Source organism: Beta vulgaris, chromosome 4 (assembly GCF_026745355.1).
Source record: "Beta vulgaris subsp. vulgaris cultivar EL10 chromosome 4, EL10.2, whole genome shotgun sequence".
Classification (NCBI taxonomy): domain Eukaryota; kingdom Viridiplantae; phylum Streptophyta; class Magnoliopsida; order Caryophyllales; family Amaranthaceae; genus Beta; species Beta vulgaris.
The window spans coordinates 26,467,762-26,480,177 of NC_079205.1; the positions used below are offsets into that span (position 1 = coordinate 26,467,762).

The following is a 12,416-nucleotide window of genomic DNA, read 5'->3' on the forward strand; positions in this document are numbered from 1 at the left end:
TCCACGCGCGAAATCCATGATCCATTAAATTAAGTTCACGGACGAAAAATAGTAGTCGAATACAGAACACTATTGGACGTGTGTTGCCAAGAATTACCGCCGGAAAACAAAAATCAGTAGGAGTAGCGTCATATGGTGGTACCCAACGCTTCCTTGGAGCTTTAGTCATACATGGGGCAGCAAAGATCGGACCTTTGGTGGTGGTACAAGCCAAAGATGCAATCTTTAAGTCGTCTTGAATGTCAAAGGATGGATTTTGGGATGGGACAATTCAAAGATTCATGATGACGGTAGCTTGATCCGACGAGGGAACTATAGAAACGAAACTATCCAAAGATAACTTACCCTCTTCAATCACTGGTGAAAGAACATGCATGTTCTTCCTTAGAAACGTAATCTTCATTAGGGCATTGATATTCTTTTTGACCAAGACATTGACACTTCAAACAATGAATCCATGTATCCAAGGGATTCAAAATATATAAATATCTTTCTTAGCCTTTTCAATTCGTTTATAAGCCTCTAAGAACTCAGTCGAGACATTCATGTCCATAATTCTCAAACTGACAGAAAATTCCAGAAAATACATCTGAAATATTGTACCCAAAACGCAATCAAAACACCTCGAAAATTTATGAAATTTTATATCCAGGTAGCCTTATGTGTTTGAAACACTCGACCAAAATTTCACCAAAATTCCAAGCCAATAGTTGCAGTTTTAATTCTCCCAACACTGTGCCAGATTTACCCGTTTCTGACCAATTCGAAAGATCAGTCTCGAATATATATGAAATCAACACTCAAACCTTACGAAATTTTAGGATAGAAAAGTAGACAAATAGAAGTCCAATTTAGGATCAAGAATTACCCAAAAATTCGCTCGAGGTGGGAGAACGAGTCTTTCAAAGTTACCTCAAAAACTGGCTGTTACGGGAGGTTTTCTTCTTGCACGAGTTATAACCTTCTAATCTCAATGAAACACCTTTATGATCCCAGCAGCCACACCAATTGATGTGAAATTGAAGGCTATACTTAAGTTCTTGAATGAAAAGATTAGTTCTTTAGGTTTTCTTTAATGAATCTTGAATGAAAGAATGTATTTTTTTGTGTTCTTGATTGATTCTTTAACCAAGAAAGTGAATCTTGATGTTTTTCAAGACTTAGGTTCGAAAATCCTATGCCTCACGCACAAGAAGTTCAAGGATATGAAATTATTAACTCCTAACCAAGGGTGATCATAACTGGGTTTGCATTCACTGCTTAAACTTGGATTCACTCCTAAAATGTTAATTCCACAAGGAATAGGTTAAACTCAAAAACAACTCTACTTAATTAAGATGGCCGAAATAGCCTATATATATTACAAGATTTTCATAAACCTACTAGGACTCGTAAAGCTTAAAGATAAAAGATAAATAACTTAATCACACGCCTAAACCTAATTATCACACGCCTAATATAAGATAAATACTAAGACTTAATGATAAGGAATTAGACTCCTAAGTATAATAGGATTCCTTTATCACGTAAACACTCAAATTAAAGTAATTAAAAGGCAATTAAACTACATAGTCTTCTAACAGAACTAGAATACTACATAGATGTCCTAACATAACTATTATTGTGCATTTTGATGCTACATACGCATCACCTATATCATTCAACAACTAAAAAAAGAATTATAAAGCAAATGATGTGTTTGTGGATAGTAAAATCAATAACAAGTCTCAAGACACCCAAATCCCCTTGTACTTGTTGAAAGATTGGAGCTTTATTTGAAATAGGGCGTAAAGATTAAATCTTTATATTGAATTGTTGAAAGATTCGATCTTTATATGAAATAGGGCATAAAGATTGAATCTTATATTGAATAGGCTTTGTTGTTAGCTCGAGAACTAGAGGATCTTTTATTAACCTCTATTAGGATCCACACAACCCTCAATTTGTAAATTCAATGCAATGCACTCGAATTGTTAAATTAAAACACACACACACCTAATTTGAGGAAATTAGACTCACAAACATAATAGGACCTCTATATCATTCAACAACTAAAAAAAGAATTAGAAAGCAAATGATGTGTTCGTGGATAGTAAAATCAACAACATGTCTCAAAACACCCAAATTCCCTTGTACTTGTTGAAAGATTCGACCGTTATATGAAATAGGGCATAAAGATTGAATCTTTATATTGGATTGTTGAAAGATTCGATCTTTATATGAAATAGGGCATAAAGATTGAATCTTTATATTGAATAGGCTTTGTTGTTAGCTCGAGAACTAGTAGATCTTTTATTAACCTCTATTAGGATTGACACAACCCTCAATTTGTAAATTCAATGCAATGCACTCGAATTGTTAAATTAAAACACAAACACACCTAATTTGAGGAAATTAGACTCACAAACATAATAGGACCCCTATATCATTCAACAACTATAAAAAGAATTATAAAGCAAATGGTGTGTTCGTGGATAGTAAAATCAATAACAAGTCTCAAAACACCCGAATCCCCTAGTACTTGTTGAAAGATTCGATCTTTATATGAAATAGGGCGTAAAGATTGAATCTTTATATTGGATTATTGAAAGATTCGATATTTATATGAAATAGGGCATAAAGATTGAATCTTTATATTGAATAGGCTTTGTTGTTAGCTCGAGAACTAGTAGATCTTTTATTAACCTCTATTAGGATCCACACAACCCTCAATTTGTAAATTCAATGCAATGCACTCGAATTGTTAAATTAAAACACACACACACCTAATTTGAGGAAATTAGACTCACAAACATAATAGGACCCTTTATCATTCAACAACTAAAAAAAGAATTATAAAGCAAATGATGAGTTCGTGGATAGTAAAATCAATAACAAGTCTCAAAACACCCGAATCCCCTTGTACATGTTGAAAGATTCGATCTTTATATGAAATAGGGCATAAAGATTGAATCTTTATATTGGATTGTTGAAAGATTCGATCTTTATATGAAATAGGGCATAAAGATTGAATCTTTATAATGAATAGGCTTTGTTGTTAGCTCGAGAACTAGTAGATCTTTTATTAACCTCTATTAAGATCCACACAACCCTCAATTTGTAAATTCAATGCAATGCACTCGAATTGTTAAATCAAAACACACACACACCTAATTTGAGGAAATTAGACTCACAAAAATAATAGGACCCCTATATCATTCAACAACTAAAAAAAGAATTATAAAGCAAATGATGTGTTCGTGGATAGTAAAATCAATAACAAGTCTCAAAAGACCCAAATTCCCTTGTACTTGTTGAAAGAATCGATCTTTATATGAAATAGGGCATAAAGATTGAATCTTTATATTGAATTGTTGTAAGATTCGATCTTTATATGAAATAGGGCATAAAGATTGAATCTTTATATTGAATAGGCTTTGTTGTTAGCTCGAGAACTAGTAGATCTTTTATTAACCTCTATTAGGATCCACACAACCCTCAATTTGTAAATTCAATACAATGCACTCGAATTGTTAAATTAAAACACACACACCTAATTTGAGGAAATTAGACTCACAAACATAATAGGACCCCTATATCATTCAACAACTTAAAAAAGAATTATGAAGCAAATGATGTGTTCGTGGATAGTAAAATCAATTTAACAAAAGTAGCTTGGAACTTATAACGTCATTTCCTAGATTTCAATTCTAATAAACTCAACTGCAAACCACATATGTATACGCAACACCCACCTAACATGGCTTCTCTTTACTCATTTCAAGAAGAATTGAATTAAAAGAATTATTGTAGGCAAAATTGATCTAGTTTACTAAGGCTACAAAACCCAATGATACCATAAACTGATTTTATACTCCAAATAATCAAATAAGTACTTAAGTACTCTTAGAATTGACAACAACAACAGCACAACAACAGTTCACCACCAAGCATTAAAACAACAACAACATATCTTGCTCATCATCATCAACAACCACAACAACAACCAAGACAACACTTACAACCACTAGGAGTAACACAAATAATAGCAACAACGACAAATAACAACTTGAACTTGAATCACTAATCAAGAATTCTGAAATTTAAAGAAAAATAGACAAGAGGTATGTACCTCTGCTCAAGTAGAGCAGGGACGAAAACAAAGCATAAGAGTGGAGCTAAGCTCCGGCGGTTCGTCGCGGCAAAGGCAACAACAACACAGCAGCGGCGACGGCGACGTCACTTTGCTCGCGGTCGCGGCACCGACCAACCGCAAGTAACAACGGCAACACCGACAACCAAGAGGAGGGAGAAAACTGCAAGCAGAGGAAATAGAGAAGGGAGAAGTGTCGTGGGATCTCCGGCAACCTCTAAAAACGCCGACGAGGCGCGGTGCAGCTGAGCGAGAGAATCCGAAGGTTCACTGGGAGGAGAGAGAAAACGCGAGCAAAGGTGGGGAAAAGGTTCGGCCAACAACAACTCCGGCAGCATCACCGGCGAGGAAACGCCGCAAAATACCAGCAAGGAGGAAGGAAGGGGAAGAGACACTAGTGGAAAAATGAAGAAGGGCTGCGCTAAAAAAGGCATGTAGGGCTGCGCTTTTTGACAGCAGCCCTTTCAGTAGCAGCCCTTCACTTTTTAAGTAGGGTTGCGCTAGAAAAGCGCAGCCCTTAAGCTAGAAGGGCTGCGCCAGTTAGGAGAAAGCGCAGCCCTTCTAGCCCAGAAGGGCTGCGCTAGTTAGGAAAAAGCGCAGCCCTTCTAGCCCAGAAGGGCTGCGCTAGTTACGAAAAAGTGCAGCCCTTCTGAGCTAGAAGGGCTGCGCTTTTTCCTAACTAGCGCAGCCCTTCCTACCAAACAAAAAACATAAAAAAATAAACAAATTTTTTTGACATTTTTTTACTCATAATCTCACATTTTCTGAAATTAAACAGAAGAGAAGAGAAACGAAACGAAAATACTAAACCCAAAACAATAAAAAGAATGAAACGAAAATGAAAAAAAGGAACAAAAACTAATAGACAAAGAGAAGTATACAAGAAGTATACAAGAACATTAATCAAAACAAAGATGAAAATACAAGAAATTATATACAAAGAGAAGTATACAAGAACATTAATCAAAATAAACAAAGAGAAGTATACAAGAACATTAATCAAAATAAACAAAGAGAAGTATACAAGAACATTAATCAAAACAAAGAGAAGTATACAAGAACATTAATCAAAATATATAAACAAAGAGAAGTATACAAGAACATTATAGATCTGAAAATACAAGAACTACCTCCAAACATTAACCTAATAATGTTTAAATACATAAAACAAAACCCTAATACATAATTTAAGGGAAAAAAAATTTCGGAAAAACTTAAAATGGCTATTTGGAGGCTTAAACAAACTCGAATGGCTTAAAAAGCCTAAACATCATAGCATAGCGGTGAGTTTGACTCGTTGGCCCGTTCCGCTTCCGAAAAGGTATCACAATAGGCAATCGGACTCCGTCGCCATGTTTAGTGCAAATCATTTCAAGGTTTTTGTCGCAAATGTTTATGGGAGTTTTTGAGAGAGAAGAGAGGATGAGAGAGAAGAGAGGATGAGAGAGAAGGAGGAAAGGAATAATGAGGGACGTGAGAGAGGAGAGAGAATGAGGGATAATATATTTGACAAATCCCCGCTCAATATTTCAAAGCTCGCGATTCCGAAATTTCAAATTTTTTTAAGGAAGGGCTGCGCTTTTTAAAAAAGCGCAGCCCTACTAAGCAGAAGGGCTGCGCTTTTTAAAAAAGCGCAACCCTACATAACAGAAGGGCTGCGCTTTTTTAAAAAGCGCAGCCCTTCTTACCTACAGAAGGGCTGCGCTTTTTTTAAAAAGCGCAGCCCTACTAGTGAAGGGCTGCGCTTTTTTTAAAAAGCGCAGCCCTTCTGCTTAGTAGGGCTGCGCTTTTACAAAAAGCGCAACCCTTCCTGCGCAGCCCTTTCTGTTTTTTCCCCTAGTGAGAGAGAATTTAGGGATTTGGGGTTTTTGGGTTTCTTCTTCAATTGAGGATTTGAGGATTTTGGGTTTTTGAATTTGATAACAATGGATGTTTGGCACCTCAAGTTTCATCCTTTTTGTTGGCTTGAGTACAGAAAGACTCGAAGAGAGGGAGGAAGGAGGAAGCTGTAACTTGGTTTCCTTGAACATAAGACACGAGAAGAGAGAGAAAATGAGGGAGATGAGTTTGGGGTTTAATCCTCTTGACTGACAAAACAAATAGGACAGAGGGTTTTGTTTTGGGTTTCTATTTTGGGCAAAGTACAACTAAACTAATTCACATAAAACTCAATATATGAATTAATAATAATAATAATAAAAATAATCTCATATAATTAAATAAAAAAATATTGCAAATACGATAATATAAAAATCACACTACACAACTCAAATAAAATAAGAATTTTCGAAACATAATTAACTTAATAATTATGTTTAACGTTTAAATAAACGCTCTTAAAAACTAGGGCTATTACACTCTACCACCCTTAAAATAAGTTTCGTCCTCGAAACTTACAAATAATTATTTCCATAAAACCAAAATCTCAAGCTCCAAAGACATGAATGGCCAGCCTCCATTCTACCATCATCTTTTGTATCTCTACTTCAACTTGATTCGCGAAATCAAGGAGCAAAGAAAACAAATGGGGCAAACTTGTTGGCATTGGATTTCAATCATCTCATCGACAGAGATCTCGTTTGAAATTCATTTACTTGAGCAAATCATACAAGTTTTCTCGAAATACACACTTTTAAGTAAAATAACATTATGAACAATCAAGTCATAACAAGATAATATACACAATAGCAAATATGTACACACACGTAATACCCATTTGAATAAATAGATTCATATAGTACACGCGTAAGCGCAAACACTCATACGGCTTGATTCATTTATACCTAACTCTTTAGTCAATTCATTAGACCTATATTCAACCCCTACACTATGATGTGGAGATCACAGTGTATCCAAAAACTACTCAAGCTCTGATACCACTTGTAACAGCCCGAATTTCCCACCAGCTTACAAAGGATTAGGCACAGCGAAAGAGACTCTAGTCGAGGTAACTCGGACTATTACCATCACACTCACCGAACTAAATCGGAGAGTGTGGAACTCAATTCCCAACTCTATTCAAATAAATTAACTATTATAACTACGCTCTGATTCTCAGACTCTATTCCCATAAATTTCTACAGAAAATCCGGCAGAGTTTCCTTTGAAAATAGGACAACGCTAAAGCGAAAAATATTAAACCTGTTTGCAAATTCAATTTATAAAATATTCCAAATCCCAAAGCTCAACAATCTCAACGCTTTCGCGGAGCAACAACCAATAGAGAATCAGGAGCACTAACTAGCGACTCTTAAATGTAGAAATAATATAAATATAAACATTAACTATTACAAAGTCAAGCGTCCTCACTTCGATAGCAACTATAATACTGCTCCAACTTGTATTAGCTTCAACTTGCAAAAGGATAACTCACGGCTTCAACCTGAAACATTTAAGATACTGCCACCCACCAAGTGACAGGCCACAAAAATGACAAAACAACATATACACATCAGCAAAGCTGAGTACTAGCCCGTAAACAAGAGTAACACATGCTTTGATGTTTTTACTTGAAAACGACTCTCACACAATCAGCATAAGTTCAACAATCACACCAATCATAGCATACTTAGCAGCAATATTCTTGTTGAACATACATATTACATTTCCAAATTCCACGTTCCATAATTCATCAATCATATAGTAACAAAATTCAATAAGATGACTCTCAACAATGACAGTTTCTATTTCTCATTTAATCAACCTTTCAACTCAGTTACTATATTTTCACAAAATCCGATCGTTTGGCATGAACGCGAGTGGAGAGGGGTACCACGCAGTACCAGCTGTCTCCAAACTAGTGAGGGTCGTCACCCAGCCTTTTTATTATTTTGCTTGCAAGACTTACCCAGACATGTCCTATGAATTCGCCCCTCCTGGAAGGCAACAGCTAGGGACTCTACCCGCCCTAACTCGGGTGCCTATTCATGCCTCACTTTCATATTTATAAAATAAGATATTTAATGATTTACTACTTTAATCCTCAATAATAACATAACACCATATTCGACCTTATCTGGTCTTAACTCATATCTGAATCATTTCCTCATTATCATACCAAATCATATTTTAAGAAACATAGTATTTTCGAAAAACTCCAATGACTGAACAAAAAGAATACTTTTATAATAATCCAATAGCAATTCACAACTAACTCATAGAGATGGATCTATAATCATGGGCATTACTATAAACGATATATGATATCTAATATTCATATAACGCACACAGGAGCATTTAAATATATATTGCTGAACATAAAGGTTACATCCACTCTATAACAATTATGCGAAACCTCCAAGCATGATGACTTGATTTCCCAATGCATCTTGAATATATATACGTCTACATAGCCATCCTCCATCAATCACCTCAAAATAACATTGATAATCAATAACCAAAATTAGACTAATCTAAACTATAAAACGTAATCGTAACTTATTCCCAATTCACAAATATCAACCTTTAACATTCTAATTTCCTTAATCCTTAATTAATATCTATAACTTCGATGATATTAGCTACATCGACTTGCATCCCAATTCATAATCACAATTCTAAATTATATAACTAAACAAACTAAACATAACTCACAACCTTACCTAAATCAAGAACATAATTTGGTACCAACAAATATATTGGAATATAAAGCTACTCGACACATAAATAAACCTCAATAAACTGATTTCTATCTGCATTCAAATCCTTAACCAATCGAATAACAATTCCAACATTATAATCTCCTTCATAATTCCAATGATACTCCATCCAAAATCATCCTCCAATAATCAAGACTATTAAAGAATTAGCAACTTGTATCCAACCTAGTCATTTCCCCGTAGATAACCATAATCGTCTAACATTAACTCTTATAAATACATATTTCAAATCGATACATATATGCTTTTCAAATTCCAATTATCAACATAAACACAACTGGTAGTAATTAATCATGTCAAATCCCACAACAATATTACTAAGTCTCTCAGTTAGAATTAACTAACGAGAGTTAACCAAAAACACACAACTCAAGTTTCATCGATCATAGGTTGATTATAAGTAACAAAATATAATCCAAGTTATACCATTAGTTGAGTTCTTATTAACATAACAAAGTAAAAAACCAAGTACAGATCATACTCATGGTCATACATAGCGAGTTTATCTCATTAAAACAATTCATTATCTAAGTGGGACTTCTTAAAGTAATTCTTAACTTACTTTGATTTATGTATTAAACACACACACTAATACACTTTAGTGAATCACTAGTCAAAAACGACTTTATTATCTTATTCTGTTTAAGTTATCAAACTAAAATACTTTATTAACCACATCTTCATTAATCGAATCCATAGTTAATAAACTAACTCAAGTACTCTTCACATTACTAATAAGGACTAATTAATTCTCTTTCTAACTTAATAGAGAAAACTAATTAAATTAACTCAATCAATTTCCTAACTAAGACTGTTTCACGAGTTTAATTACAAATCTTTGTTAAGGAGACAATAACACTAATATATTCAACTAAACTAGCAAATTCCATTAGTGGAATTAAGTTCAGGTTATAAAGAGTCAATCAAACTAACTTACTCATTTAGTACTCTCCAATATAACGGTGATAAAGATTAGTGGTAAAATTATTTAACAAAAATAGCTTGGAACTTATAACGTCATTTCCTAGATTTCAATTCTAATAACCTCAACTACAAATCACATACGTAAATGAAACACCTACCTAACATGGCTTCTCTTTACTCATTTCAAGAAGAATTGAATTAAAAGAATTATTTGTAGGCAAAATTGATCTAGTTTACTAAGGCTACAAAACCCAATGATACCATAAACTGATTTTATACTCCAAAGAATCAAATTAGTACTTAGGTACTCTTAGAATTGACAACAACAACAGCACAACAACAGTTCCACCAAGCATTAAAAAACAACAACATATCTTGTCATTCATCATCAACAACCACAACAACAACCAAGACAACACTTACACCACTAGGAGTAACACAAACAATAGCAACAACGACAAATAACAACTTGAACTTGAATCACTAATCAAGAATTCTGAAATTTAAAGAAAAATGACAAGAGGTATGTACCTCTGCTCAAGTAGAGAGACGAAACAAAGCACAAGAGGTGGAGCTAAGCTCCGGCGTTCGTCGCGGCAAAGGCACACAACACAGCAGCGGCGACGACGACGTCACTTTGCTCGCGGTCGCGGCACGACAACCGCAAGTAACAACGGCAACACCGACAACCAAGAGGAGGGAGAAAACTGCAAGCAGGAAATAGAGAAGGGAGAAGTGTCACAGGATCTCCGGCAGCCTCAGAAAACGCCAACGAGGCGCGGTGCAGCTGAGCGAGAGAATCCGAAGGTTCACTGGGAGGAGAGAGAATTTTCAGAATTATAAATTCAGAATTTTCTTTTCTCTCTATCTTTCTTTTTGAACGAAAAATCTGATTTCAAAAAAAAATTCTAATTTCGAAAATTATTTTTTTTAAAGATAAATATCTGCTTTAATAAATAAAAACAGTTTCATAAAAATATGATTTATTATGATTTTACTTTATTTTTCATAATTTGATATTGATAAAATCTTATTATAACAAAATAAATTTTGTAAAATAATTATAAAAATTTGGGATGTTACATCTTCTCCCCCTTAAAAGAAAGTTCGTCCTCGAACTTTAACGTTATCGCTCGCTACTAATATGCAAACAAAAAGTTAGTATCACAAAGACCATATAAAGTAATTTGAACAGTGAGTTAATTAGTGCGATTATACAAGCACTAATGCACCACATCCCATCAAAACTCCGCAGTAGCGTGCTTGGGCGAGAATAGGACTAGGATGGGTGCCCTCTTGGGATGTCCTCGTGTTGCACCCCTTTTATGCAAAATTCATTTTTTTGCCCGTTTGGAGCCGATTTGTCTAAAGGGTAGGAGATAACAACGTAGATCTCGAAAACATAATTGGTTTAAAAACTTGATCACTGAAATCGGAGGTCCGAGCGCGAAGTTATGAGCGCTCGAATAATCATGGGTGAGTGAGGTGTGAAGAATTGGAAGGATGGGTAAGCCCATATAAACAAATTCGAACGGTGAGTTAACGGGTGCGATTATACCAGCACTATGCACCAGATCCCATCAAAACTCCGCAGCGAAGCGTGCGTAGGCGAGAATAGTACAAGGATGGGTGACCTCCTGGGAAGTCCTCGTGTTGCAACCCTTTTTTTGCGAAATTCAATTTTATTTCCCGTTTGAGGTCGATTTTTCTCAAGGGCAGGAGAAAACGACGTAGATCTCGAAAACATAATTGGTTTGAAAAAAATATCACTGAAAACGGAGGTCCGAGCGCGAAGTTATGAGCGTTCGAATAATCAAGGGTGAGTGAGGTGTGAAAAACTGGAAGGATGGGTAAGGCCATATAAACAAATTCGAACAGTGAGTTAACGGGTGCGATCATACCAGCACTAATGACCGGATCCCATCAAAACTAGTAGTTAAGTGTGCTTTGGCGAGAATAGTACTAGGATGGGTGACCTCCTGGGAAGTCTCGTGTTACACCCCTTTTTCTGCAAAATTCATTTTTTTTCCTATTGGAAGCCGATTTTTCTAGAGGGAGGGAGACAACAACGTAGATCTCGAAAAAGTATTTGGTTTGAAAGAAAGATCACTAAAAATAGAGGTCTGAGTGCGAACTTATGAACGTACGAATAATTGGGGGTGAGTAAGGTAAGGTGTGAAAAACAGAAAGGATGGGTAAGCCCATATAAAGTAATTTAAATAATGAGTTAACGGGTGTGATCATACCAACACTAATACACCGGATCCCATCAGAACTCCGCAGTTAAGCGTGCTTAGGCGAGAGTAGTACTAGGATGGGTGACCTCCTGGGAAGTCCTCGTGTTACACTCGTTTTTCTGTACAATTCATTTCTTTCCCGTTTGGAGCCGAATTTTTTAGAGGGCGGGAGACAACGACTTAGATCTTGAAAAGATAATTGGTTTGAAAAATAAAGTCACTGAAAATGGAGGTCTAATCGTGAACTTATGGGCGTAAGAATAATCAGGGGTGAGTGTGTTGAGGTGTGAAAAACTGGAAGAATGGGTAAGCCCATATAAAGTAATTTAAATATTGAGTTAACGGGTGTGAACATACCAACACTACTGCACCGGATCCCATTAGAACTCCGTAATGAAGCTTCATATGCGAGAGTAGTACTAAGATGGGTGACCTCGTGAGAAGTCCTCGTATTCCACCCCTTTT

At 35.5% G+C, this 12,416-nt stretch overlaps 1 non-coding gene and 4 pseudogenes across 1 annotated transcript; all 5 read left to right on the forward strand.

The window, feature by feature from the left end:
• Positions 1 to 10,918: 10,918 nt before the first annotated feature.
• On the forward strand, positions 10,919 to 11,035 carry LOC125494253 (5S ribosomal RNA; annotated as a pseudogene).
• A 223-nt stretch (positions 11,036 to 11,258) lies between these two features.
• LOC125494238 (5S ribosomal RNA) lies at positions 11,259 to 11,376 on the forward strand (annotated as a pseudogene).
• Positions 11,377 to 11,601: 225 nt separating this feature from the next.
• Positions 11,602 to 11,717, forward strand: LOC125494296 (5S ribosomal RNA; annotated as a pseudogene).
• Positions 11,718 to 11,946: 229 nt separating this feature from the next.
• LOC125494230 (5S ribosomal RNA) lies at positions 11,947 to 12,065 on the forward strand. The gene has a single exon (XR_007270599.2). It is a non-coding gene; the product is annotated as a 5S ribosomal RNA (ribosomal RNA).
• Positions 12,066 to 12,294: 229 nt separating this feature from the next.
• On the forward strand, positions 12,295 to 12,412 carry LOC125494241 (5S ribosomal RNA; annotated as a pseudogene).
• Positions 12,413 to 12,416: the final 4 nt, after the last annotated feature.